Here is a 13,481-nt window from a genome sequence, read left to right as displayed (position 1 = left end):
CAGAAGGCTGATAGGCGGCGCTCGTCAGGGGTCGCCTTTAAAGTGGGAGATAAGGTATGACTTTCCTCTAAGAATATTAACTTGAAGGTGCCCTTGCTAAAGTTGGGTCCTAGATTCATTGGTCCCTATGAAATTCTGGAGGTGGTCAATCCAGTTGCCTCCCGATTAAAGCTCCCTCGGTCTTTCCGTATTTCTAATGTGTTCCACAAGTCGTTGTTGAAGGAAATTATTCCCCCTGTTCTGTCTTCTTCGACCCCACCTCCACCGGTATCTATTGAGAGATGCTTGGAATATGAGGCACAAAGGGTCATTGATTCCCGAATGGTCCGGAATTCCCTTCAATACCTGATATATTGGAAGGGGTATGGAGCTGAGGAACGATCCTGGGTTCCAGCTCATTCTGTAATGGCTGATCATTTGATCCAGGTTTTTCATCGAAGGTTCCCTAGGAAACCTCGGGGTCCGGTGGCCCCCCCTTGTAGAGGGGCTGTCAGTCTGTGCTGGGTCGGTGCTGCAATCACTTGTGTACATTTTCCTTAATCAGGCTTCTACTTAAGTATGTTAGTTCCACCCCCCAGTGTCAATCGTACACTTGCTGTTGTCTGTGTAACATTGATCCCTCTGTGCTCTGTGCCTGACCCAGCTTGACTTGATTCTCTTCCCGGACTCTGACCCTTTGCTTCTGACCTGACTTTGCTTGTGCCATCTCCCTGTAAACTGTTTTGTTTCTCTGGCTTTCCTGACCTCAGCTCGTGTATTGGACTTCGTCTCTGACTCACCTTTGTCGTGCTGCTGTAGGAGGGTGGTGATGTTATGGACAGTGAGGAACACACTGTTACGTTAAGAGACTGCACTCCCTTGCCTGGCAGGATGGAATGTTCTGCTTTTCCCCTGCAATAGACTGTGTGAATGAACTGGACTGTGCAGATGGCAGGGGTGGAGCCTGAACAGTGTGTGTGAGCTGAGGCTGCTGCAGAGAGAACTTTGTGCTGATAGCTGCAAGAGAGGAGAACTGTGTCCTGATATAGATGCAAGAGAGGACCCTCAGTCTGTAACGGAGTGGACTTGTGAGATTTTACAGACTTTTCCGGGTGCAGCGAGGGTGGCTGTCCTGTGTTAGTCGAGGAGCCACGAAGATACCGAGAAAGGGATTTACAGTTTCCAGGAGCACCTCCAGTACCCAGAAGCAAGGAGAAGACCACGTTTCATGGAGCTGACAGAAAGCTGTGCGAACCATCGTACTAGACTGTTGGGGGCCCCCCGGGACAGGATCTGAGTCCCCAACATCACCGTGAGTTTGTTCCTGTTTTGTGCACATGTCAGGGTCTAGTGTAGGCTTCAATAGTCAGAACACGGCAGCCGTGAGGCCTGCTTAGTAAAGGCCAGGGAGGTTATACGTAAAGTAGCATCATTCTTTGTTTATTTTTTTGCATTTACTTGTGCAATATATATTGAGTCTGTAACAGTTGGAGCACCGTGCTATTTTACGGACAAGCTAAAGAATATGACTCTTGTAAATTATCTTTTTCCATTGCATACCCCTGTTTGCATCTTCCTCATCCACTTCATTCCTTGCCTTCCAATAAATCTACCCTTTGTTGTTTGCATCTCATCTTGTGTACAGTAGTCTTCCTGCACCGTGGTGGTCCCCCTGGCCATCGCTTCACTGCGCCGTTTCCTGGACTTGACCTCAGATTGTTTGACCTCCCTTTACTTACAGTAAGTAGTATTTATATTTACTAGCGTGACTTGCGTCACACACTCTATGTGACTACAGACTTCTGATCCTTACACTGCACACTGCCAGGATTTTCAGGTGCTGGCAGCTAGAGCAGGAAGACATGTGACTGCAAATATGCGATTTCCATACATGTAGTCACGTGACAACTAGACGGATGCTACCTCACTAAATTCACTTGTATTAAGAGGGGCTGAGCACGTCCATTTGGAATGTGTACGAAAGTGTGCAAATTGCATACTTGTGATCCCATGACCACCTAATCTGTCCGCCAGCACCAGAGAATTATTATTATTATTATTTATTATTATAGCGCCATTTATTCCATGGCGCTTCACATGTGATGAGGGGTTTACATAATAAAAACAAGTACAATAATCTTGAACAATACAAGTCACAGCTGGTACAGGAGGAAAGAGGACCCTGCCCGCGAGGGCTCACAATCTACAAGGGATGGGTGAGGATACAGTAGGTGAGGATAGAGCTGGTCGTGTAGTGGTTTAATCAATCGGTGGTTACTGCAGGTTGTAGGCTTGCCGGAAGAGGCAGGTCTTCAGATTCTTTTGAACGTTTCGATGGTAGGTGAAAGTCTGATATGTTGTGGTAGAGAGTTCCAAAGTAGGGGTGATGCGCGTGAGAAATCTTGTATGCGATTGTGGGAAGAGGAGATAAGAGGGGAGTAGAGAAGGAGATCTTGTGAGGATCGGAGGTTGCGTGCAGGAAAGTACTGGGAGACGAGGTCACAGATGTATGGAGGAGACAGGTTGTGGATAGCTTTGTATGTCTTGGTTAGGGTTTTGTACTGGAGTCTCTGGGTAATGGGGAGAGGTCAGGAAATAGCGGGGGGACAGGTGGATTAGTCGGGCAGCTGAGTTTAGAATAGATTGGAGGGATGCGAGAGTGTTAGAGGGGAGGCCACAGAGCAGGAGATTACAGTAGTCGAGGCGGGAGATGAAGAGGGCATGGACTAGGGTTTTTGCAAATTCTTGGTTTAGGAATGTACGGATCCGTGAAATATTTTTGAGCTGAAGGCGACAGGAAATGGAAAGGTCTTGGATATGCGGTTTGAAGGAGAGATCAGTGTCAAGGATTACCCCGAGACAACGAGCTTGTGGGACTGGGGAGAGTGGGCAGCCGTTTTCTGTCATGGATAGGTTCGTTGGGGGGGTCGCGTGAGATGGGGGAAAGACAATGAATTCTGTTTTGTCCATGTTAAGTTTCAGAAATCTAGCCAAGAAGAAGGATGAAATAGCGGATAGACATTGAGGGATTCTGGTTAGTAGGGTGGTGATATCTGGTCCAGAGATGTAGATCTGTGTGTCATCAGCATAAAGGTGATACTGAAAACTGTGAGATTCTATGAGCTGTCCCAGGCCAAAAGTGTAAATGGAGAAGAGCAGGGGCCCTAGAACTGAGCCTTGCAGGACTCCCGACAGATAGGGGGCGAGGTGAGGAGGTGGTGTGTGAATGGGAGATGCTGAATGTCCGGTCTGTTAGGTATGACGAGATCCAGGAAAGGGCCAAGTCTGTGATGCCAAGGGATGAGAGCGTCTGTAGTAATAGGGAATGGTCCACTGTGTCAAAGGCAGAGGACAGGTCCAGGAGGAGGAGGATAGAGTAGTGTCACTTGCTCTTGCTCTTGGTTAATAGGTCATTGGTGACTTTAGTTAAGGCAGTTTCAGTGGAGTGGTGTGACCGGAAGCCTGATTGTAAGCGGTCGAAGAGGGAGCAGGAAGATAGACAGGACAGTTCAAGATAGACGTGTTGTTCCAGTAGTTTTGAGGCATAGGAGAGAAGTGATGTAGGCCGATAGCTAGATACAAAGGATGGGTCAAGAGAGGGCTTTTGAGGATAGGTGTGATTGAGGCATGTTTAAAGTTTGAGGGGAAAACACCAGTTGTTAGTGATAGGTTGAAGAGATGGGTTAGAGTTGGGATGAAGACTGTGGCGAGATTTGGGATGAAGTGGGAAGGGATCGGGTCAAATGCACAGGGGGTGAGATTTGATCTTGAGAGTAGAATGGAGAGTCGATCTTCTGTAATGGTGGAGAAGTTGGTTTTGGAGGTGGAGGGATGGGTAGTTGGGAGGGAGGGCTCTGGGGGTTGTTGACTAAAACTGTCTCTGATGTTCTAAATCTTCTGCTTGAAAAATGAGGCAAAGTCTTCAGCTGAGATGAGTGGGGAGGGAGGAGGTGCCGGGGAACGAAGGAGAGAGTTGAAGGTGTTGAATAACTGCTTAGGGTTGTGAGACAGGGAGGATATGAGAGATGAGAAGTAGGTTTGTTTTGCTGTGGCGAATGTGGTCTTGAAAGTAGTAAGGGACTGTTTGAATGCAATGAAGTGCTCGTTGGAGTGGGATCTTTTCCATCTTCACTTAGCAGCCCTGGAAGCTCGCCTCAGTTCTTTGGTCAGGCTGGTGTGCCAGGGCTGTCTGTTGATTTTGCGAGCTTTGGTATGTGTGAGAAGGGCAAGAGATTCCAAAGCTGCAGCTATTGTGGTGTTATATAGAGCAGCAGCGTCATCCGCATTGTGTAGGGAACTTATGTCTGTGAGAGGGAGGAGGGATTCAGAGAGTGAGTGTAGATAAAGGTGTTTAAGATTTGTGTGAGGGTGTGCAAGTTTGTGGGGTGGGGATTGTAGACAAGGAGTGGAGAGGGAAGAGAATGTGAGTAGATTGTGGTCAGAAAGAGGAAGAGGTGAGTTAGAGAGGTTAGATAGGGAGCAGAGGCGGGTGAAGATGAGGTCTAGTGTGTGACCTTCTTTGTGAGTGGTTGCAGAAGACCATTGAGTGAGGCTGAAGGAGGAAGTGAGAGATAGAAGTTTAGTGGCAGCTGAGAGGGAAGTGTCAATAAGGATGTTGAAGTCACCCATGATTATAGTGGGGATGTCCACAGAAAGGAAATGAAGTAGCCAGATGGTGAAGTGGTCAAAGAAGGTGGTGGCTGGCCCTGGGGGGCGGTAAATGGCAGCCAGTTGGAGATTGGAGTGGGAGGAGATGCGCACAGAGTGCAGCTCAAAGGAAAGGAGGGTAACAGAGGGTGGCAGTGGGATTGGGGTGAAGGAGCAGTTATCTGCTGGGGCAGGTTGTGTGAGAAAGGTGGAAGCCACCATACAAGAGTGCAGCAGGAGAGGCTGTGTCAGAAGGGGTGAGCCAGGTTTTGGTGATGGCGAGGAAGGAAAGTTTGTGAGTAATAAAAAGATCATGGATGTAAGAAAGCTTGTTGCAGACAGAGCGAGCATTCCACAGAACTCCTGTTAGTGGGACTGGGGAAGCAGGGGCCGGGCGAATGGGTATAAGGTTAGAGAGGTTACGGGAATTTGTGATAGAATATGAATGGGAAGTAGAACTGACTGTGGGGATGTGGTGAGGAAGACCAGGATTTGGAGAGATATCACCAGCAGTGAGAAGGATCAGAGAAAGTGTTAGAAGGTGGGAGCAGGAGAGGGCATGAGGTGGCTGTCTGTGCTTTGAGACAGAGGATTGTATGTTGAAAAACAGTTCTGAGGAGGTGAGATGGATGGGGAAGATTGAAGAAGAGATGAACAGTTCCTTACTAGGTGTAGGGATTAGGGGAGTTAGCAGAAAGTGAAGGATTATAGGGGTGAAAGTGAAAATAAACAGAAATATTCTGTGCAGTGCATGCTTTTCAGGATTCAGAATTCTGCAGTTATGTAGAGTGACTGCAAACTTTCATCACAAACCTGGACAACCACTTTAATTATATAATTTATCACTGTAGCATGCTCAATCATAACAGGATATATAATACTCAATGTAAGGTTTTGATTCTGCTTGCCAGTTTTATCAGTCATCACTTAACTACTAATATGTGATTTTCATACTTATGGTCATGTTCAAACTCGCTTCTCTTCCAATTTCTGTCAATAAAATTGAGGTAGTATTTCAGTAAACATTGAGACAATTAGGAAAAGCAACTAGTCAGCATGTGACTGTAAGTGTGCAAATCGCATGTGAGCATACTCATGATGACTACTCAAACCACTGGGTATAGGATGGGGCACTAAACTAAATTTTTGCTTTGAGTTCTGGAAAACCTAGATCCGCCTCCCTGTCTGCAAGACTAGTATATATTACTATATATATTATTGGTCTTTATATTGTGTGTTATGCTATGAACAGGTAATGGTCATATATGAGGGAGCGTTCATTAAAGATTTCCCCTGACCCACTTCTATTTATCACGAGATGCTGATACTGCACATGTGTAATGATATCTGTCTCTATGGGCTACATGCCAATTTGCAACCCTGAACTGACAATGGTCTTGATTTTACAGGTGCTGAAGTGGTTTGAGGTTTGATAATGGACCCAGTGGAATACAGAGCAGTCATCAAGTTCCTTTACTTGAAAGGTCGCACATCAAAGGAGACGTTCGATGAGATGAAAGAGGTTCATGGTGATGATTCCCCATCATATGATGTAGTCAAGAACTGGCATGGTCAATTCAAGTGTGGTCGGACTTTGCTGCAAACGGCTCCCATTCCAGGGCGACCCCGCTCTGCTATTGATGAACACACCATCCAGCAAGTGGAGGTCGCCAGTTTGGAAAATCGCCTCATAACCATTCGCCACCTAGCCCAAAATGCCAAGATTAGTGTGGGGTCTGTGGGAAAAAATCATCCAAGACCATCTTGCATAAGCATGTATGCATAAGGTTCCCCGGCTGCTCACACCTTTCCAGAAGCAGGAACGAGTCGAATGCTCTCAGGCTCTATTGACAATGTGCCATGGAAACCAGGAGGAGTTTTTCAACAGACTTATCACACAGGATGAAAGCTGGGTTTATCACTATGATCCTGAGACTAAAGTCCAGTCGATGGAATGGAAGCATCATGACTCACCGCCTCCAAAGAAGGCACGTGCCCAACCCTTGGCAGGCAAGGTAATGCTCACAGTATTTTGGGATGAGCACAGAGTAGTATTGATGGATTTCCTAGCAAAGGGTACCATGATCACTGGGGCATACTATGCTTTACTGCTGCAGAAATTGTGGGTGGCCATCAAAACCAAGAGACGTGGCATGCTCACCAAAGGTGTCCACCTTTTGCAAGACAATGCACTAGTTCACAATTCACATGTTGCCCAAATGGAAACATGCTCCTGTAGCTTTGAAATTCTACAGCATCCCCCTTATTCACCCAACCTCTCACCATCGAACATCCATATCTTTCAAACAATGAAGTTATCTTTGAAGGGCAAGCATTTTCCAGATGATGAGACTCTGATTTCCAAAGTCACAAAGTGGCTTTTGGAACAACCTGTCAACTTTTACAAGCGAGGTGTTTACAGTTGCTTAAAGACATGGGAGAAGTGTGTGTCCCTAGGTGGCACCTATGTAGAGAAGGACTAATAACTGTGCCAAGTTTCATTGTTCTCAGTCCACAGTAAGTTGGTCAGGGGAAATCTTTAATGAACGCCCCTTGTAATATTATACAGTACTCACAAAAATTTAAGCATATTTTGATTTTGGGCAAAATGTATGGAAAATGTAAAATTTTCACCCTACAGTGATATTTTATCATGAAAGTACGTCATTTATGTAGAAGCATGCAATGGTTATTTCCTCATCTCAAACAATTTATTGAAAAAAAGCTAACAACAATGGTGGGTAAATGCCAACAAAAAATGTCAATGTCTCAATAACTTGTGATGTGGCTTTGATCATCAATTACAGCTTGACAGCCATTCCCTAATGATGTGTCCTCAAAGAGCTGGAGCATTGTCATCTATGAAGATGAGATTAGGTCTGTATTGTTCAGGCAGAAGCACAATAACTGGATTAATGATATTATTCAAGTAGTAGGGGCTTGTCACTGTACCATACACAAAGGTAAGGGCAGTTCTGTATTGACTAGACACACCAGCCCACACTGTAACACCACCACCACCACCAAAGGCTCATCTGATGACAACAGTGGCTGATGCATATCGTTCTCCTTGATGTAATAGACCCTATCACAGTGATCAAAATAAAAAAAAATAGTAAATCAAATCCCCCTTTGTCACCCACTTAGATAGATAAAAATTATAAAAAATTTTTTTTTTTTTTCCATTCGTTGCAATTAGGGTTGAGGTTAGGGTTGTATTAGATTTAGGGTTGTGCTAAAGTTATGGTTGTGGTTAGGGTTGTGTTAGAGTGTGTTAGAGTTAGGGTTGTGTAGCAATATGTTATATGATGATTTGGCCTCTAGGGGTCTCACTACTTTTATGTGTGTTCTATTGTGTTGATTCAGTTGTTGTAGAGACTCATGTAATGGAGGATGATACAGCATGTAATAAACAGCCTGTAATTACCAACACAATGTGATCCATGACGGGAAGCAACTAACAGAACATGGTGACAATTCCTACAAAAAACGGAAGCATATGCCAAAATAGAGAAAACGAAAACATATTTTTATTAAACGTATATGTACAATACATTTAAAAGTAAAGGGATACAATACAAAATAACTGCACACACAGTTCATTGCACTCCAAATAATAAAACACCGGTACAAAAAATGTATAATTTGTGTTCAGGGCTTATTATATTAGAGGTATTCTAAAAGAATAATATACGGTAAGCTAAATAGCTATTGCACAGAAATAATCAGAACCTAACAAAAGCCTGAACCTAATTCTAGCCAACCTATTGATCATATAGATGCCAAAAAGACAAGTCAATTCTTGGGCAATAAACCAACCCTATTAAAGTGTCCAGTGCTTGAGACAGGTGTGTAAAGCTCATTCTTCCAAATGTATAGCACTAAGACTGGGTAACAGAATGGCAAATAGTTATATTAATAGTGAGGTTAATTCACCCTAGCGTAGAGACACTGCAGATGGCCGCCCTAAATCTAATGAAGGCAATAAATAGTGACAAGGGCTAAATTGTAACCAGATTAGTAACTTGCTGCCATATGCAGGAGCTCATACAAATCAGTAGAAAGGAATGATAAAAGTGCAAAGGGACTCATAATACCAAACTGATAAGAGGCAACAATAATGCCCAATGTTAAATCATGACCTAAAGTTATAACACGGTGCCCCATAGTTAGTACATAGCTGCAGAGTGCAGAAATGAAAGGTTCAGTAGGACAGAATTAATGTGCCAAGTGACTAATAGCAGCAATTAATGCAGAGTGCTAGAAACACAGGCAGAAGGAGGCTAGAGATGGAGGCAATACATGACCTGTGGTCGCAGCGAGGAGCCTCGACGCGCTTTTCCTTGGGAGTTGTGGCCTCTAGGGGTCTCACTACTTTTATGTGTGTTCTATTGTGTTGTTGGAACTTGTTGGTTCAGTTGTTGTAGAGACTAATGTAATGGAGGATGACACAGCATGTAATAAACAGCCTGTAATTACCAACACAGTGTGATTCATGGCGGGAAGCAACTAACAGAACATGGTGGCAGCTGGGCACAGAAACTGCAAATCCTCTGAGTTTGTGTGAGGCTGGTGCTGTACAGAGGATCACAGCACCTGTAAGTACAAATTCCCTGACATTACGACAAAATGGAGACTGGTTTGAAGCCCCCTCAGACACTGTATGTCATGTCATATAATCTGTCCCAGACTTGGAGACATTGGAAGGAAGAGTTTACACTCTATGTGGATCTGACAGTGGCCCCCACTGATAACAAATAAAAAGTAAAGCTGTTTTATTACCTAATTGGGGAAAATGGCAGAGAATTAGCCCACACATAAAGGCCTCGTCACACATAGCGACGCTTAAGCGATCCCGACAACGATACGACCTGTCAGGGATCGTTGCTGCGTCGCTATGTGGTCGCTGGTGAGATGTCACACAGTGCGATCTCCCCAACAACGCAGCAGCGATGCGGCGAACTGTAGCGACCTGTAGAACGATGCTATTTCATGATGATTCAATGGGACGTCCTGTCAACGAGGTCGTTGGTAAGGTGTCAAACACAGCGATGTGTGCTACCCAGCGGGACCTCAACGATCAAAAAATGGTCCAGGCCATTCCGACACGACCAGCGATCTCACAGCAGGGGCCTGATCGCTGCTACGTGTCACACATAGCGAGATCGCTACTGAGATCGCTGTTGCGTCACAAAACTTGTGACTCAGCAGCAATCTCGCTAGCAATCTCGCTATGTGAAACGGGGGCTTTACTCCCAGACACAGACAACCTCTTCCTAGCACAGAAGTCCCCAACGTTTCTGACCTTGAGAGCCACATTCAGTTCTGAGAGAGGGTCGCGAGCCACATCCAGCCTTGAGAGACAATAGTGGCAACCAAAGCCTTCACTACAGGCATAATGGTAGCCAAAGCTTTTCCACAAAAATCAATCACCCCAAAGCAGTATACTAAGATCCAGGGGTTCCCCCAATACCCCCCATCCAGTATTATCCTATAAAGCACTCCCAAGACACTGTCACATCCAGATTCAAACACCTCAGGTGGTGTCACCTTGTCTCCAGCATACCATACTTAAATTATCTCAAAACCCCTAAGACCAGCATACAGTTAGGTCCATATATATCTGGACAGAGACAATATTTTTCTAATTTTGGTTATAGACATTACCACAATGAATTTTAAACAAAACAATTCAGATGCAGTTGAAGTTCAGACTTTTAGCTTTCATTTGAGGGTATCCACATTAAATTGGATAAAGGGTTTAGGAGTTTCAGCTCCTTAACATGTGCAACCCTGTTTATAAAGGAACCAAAAGTAATTGGACAATTGACTCCAAAGCTATTTCATGGAAAGGTGTGGGCAATCCCTTCGATATGTCATTCTCAATTAAGCAGATAAAAGGCCTGGAGGTGATTTGAGATGTGGTGCTTGCATTTGGAAGGTTTTGCTGTGAAGTAAACATGTGGTCAAAGGAGCTCTCCATGCAGGTGAAACAAGCCATTCTTAAGCTGCGAAAACAGAAAAAAACCATCTGAGAAATTGCTACAATATTAGGAGTGGCAAAATCTACAGTTTGGTACATCCTGAGAAAGAAAGAAAGCACTGGTGCACTCATCAATGCAGAAAGACCTGGGCGCCCACGGAAGACAACAGTGGTGGATGATCGCAGAATAATCTCCATGGTGAAGAAAAACCCCTTCACAACAGCCAACCAAGTGAACAACACTCTCCAGGAGGTCGGCGTATCAATATCCAAATCTACCATAAAGAGAAGACTGCATGAAAGTAAATACAGAGGGTTTACTGCAAGGTGCAAGCCACTCATAAGCATCAAGAAGAAAAAGGCTAGACTGGACTTTGCTAAAAAACATATACAAAAGCCAGCACAGTTCTGGAAGAACATTCTTTGGACAGATGAAACCAAGATCAACCTCTACCAGAATGATGGAAAGAGAAAAGTATGGTGAAGGCGTGGTACAGCTCATGATCCAAAGCATACCACATCATCTGTAAAACACGGCGGAGGCAGTGTGATGGCTTGGGCATGCATGGCTGCCAGTGGCACTGGGTCACTAGTGTTTATTGATGATGTGACACAGGACAGAAGCAGCTGAATGAATTCTGAGGTATTCAGAGCCATACTGTGTGCTCAGATCCAGCCAAATGCAGCCAAACTGATTGGTCGTCGTTTCATACTACAGATGGACAGTGACCCAAAACATAAAGCCAAAGCAACCCAGGAGTTTATTAAAGCAAAGAAGTGGAATATTCTTGAATGGCCAAGTCAGTCACCTGATCTCAACCCAATTGAGCAGCAATTCACTTGTTAAAGACTAAACTTCAGACAGAAAGGCCCCAAACAAACAGCAACTGAAAACCACCACAGTGAAGGCCTGGCAGAATATCAAAAAGGAGGAAACACAGCGTCTGGTGATGTCCATGAGTTCAAGACTTCAGGCAGCCATTGCCAACAAAGGGTTTTCAACCAAGTACTAGAAATGAACATTTTATTTAAAATTATTTAATCTGTCCAATTACTTTTGGTCCCTTTAAAACCAGGGTGGCACATGTTAAAGAGATGAAACTCCTAAACTCTTCATCCAATTTTAATGTGGATACCCTCAAATGAAAGCTGAAAGTCTGAACTTCAACTGCATCTGAATTGTTTTGTTTAAAAAATTCATTGTGGTAATGTCTATAACCAAAATTAGAAAAATGTTGTCTCTGTCCAAAAATATATGGACTTAACTGTATGTGCATCCAGATCTGCTCTTCTCTGCAGGGCTGCTCACAAAATTCACCTTTTTCAGATGTGCTCTTCATACCTGTTTGCTAGACCTGGAGCTTATGCACCAAGCTGTGAGACAGCCGTGAGCCACAATTCATGGGACCGCGAGCCACATGTGGCTCCCGAGCTACAGGTTGGGGACCCCTGTCCTAGCAGATATTGTGCAGGCATTTGATAAACACTGTGACCCAAAGAAGAATGAAACAGTGGAAAGATATAATTTTTTCCCAAGACATCAGGAGGATGGTGAAAATGTGGACAGATCTGAGGGGCTTTGGAGAGATCAGAGACAGTTTAATCAAAGACAGAATGGTGTGTGGCATAAAAGACAGTCATCTCAAAGAAAGATTACTGGTAGAACATCATCTAATGTCGGCATTGGGTAATGATGTCTTTTCAGTGCCTTGTTGAGTGGCTTGGGATCAATGCATATTCTTAACTTGCCTGATGGTTTCTGCACTATGACCAAGCTGCTGATCCAATCTGTGCTCTTATGGACTGGTGCTATCATGCCTCTTCTCTGTAAATCTTGCAGTTCTACTTTCAGTGGTTGCATTAAAGCTATAGGCACTCTTCTTGTAGGTAATCTGGAAGGCTGCACAGTTTTGTCAATTTCTAGCCTATATTTACCTTCAAAGCACCCATCACCTTCAAATAAATCAGCATACTTCCTTTATATTTTCTGAATATCCAAATTGCTCTTAGTGTGGTATCTTGTATATCCTGGGAAACTTCAACAGACATAATGTTCTGAAACTGTACTTTTATTAAGTCCATTGCGTGAACTGCTTTTACTCCTAATATTGGTACATGGTTATCACCACGCAATACATTGACGAAGGATTTAATCCAAAACGCGCATCGGGGTGCGCTGTACTTGGAGTGACGGACATTGCAGGTATTTGGTACCATTCTTATTACCCTGCCATTGGTGCATTTAACTATGTAGGATATTGGCATATAAATTCTTACCACCTTATCCTGGATCAAGGTTTTTCCCTTATTTGTATGACATACAATTTGGCCCCCTTTTTTTTACCTTTTACTCTGAATAGTACATACATCACCGTTAGTTATATACCTTGTTCCTGGTATATAGTACATGTGCTTTATACACTCACATCATTTTACTTCAATTGGATTTATTTGCATTTATTCACTGCTTCGCAATTTGCACTATATTTCTTTATATATATTTTTTTTCTTGCATGTTTGCACATTGTTGCACTTTTGCACATTGCTCCACCCTGTTTTTTTACACATGGCTAGATACCTATACACTAGATATATGTACATACTTTGAGGGTGTTTTGCGCCTAGTGTGGTCCAAGTCCTACATGAATTTTTATGAATTTTTATGAATTTTATTATTTTTGTCCGTCCTGTTATCAATTCATTGTTAAAATACATATATATTTTTTATCAGTCGTTCCAAGTACAGGCACATTATGAAGTGCCATTTGCCAAAAAATAAATAAAGGCATTCTTTTATATACATTGTATGTCTTGGCTTTAATTTGAATATATTTTATGTACATTTTTTTGTTTTGTTTTCCAATCTGGTGTT

At 43.6% G+C, this 13,481-nt stretch overlaps 1 long non-coding RNA gene across 1 annotated transcript; it reads left to right on the top strand.

Moving 5' to 3' along the window:
* Nucleotides 1–380: 380 nt before the first annotated feature.
* LOC138672877 (uncharacterized) lies at nt 381–9,090 on the top strand. Its single transcript, XR_011319783.1, has 3 exons — nt 381–1,291; nt 1,625–1,719; nt 6,036–9,090. It is a non-coding gene; the product is annotated as an uncharacterized lncRNA (long non-coding RNA).
* Nucleotides 9,091–13,481: the final 4,391 nt, after the last annotated feature.

This window comes from Ranitomeya imitator, chromosome 3 (assembly GCF_032444005.1).
Source record: "Ranitomeya imitator isolate aRanImi1 chromosome 3, aRanImi1.pri, whole genome shotgun sequence".
In the NCBI taxonomy this organism is placed as follows: domain Eukaryota; kingdom Metazoa; phylum Chordata; class Amphibia; order Anura; family Dendrobatidae; genus Ranitomeya; species Ranitomeya imitator.
Note: the sequence above shows the minus strand (reverse complement) of the source record. Positions and strands in the feature narration are given on the sequence as shown.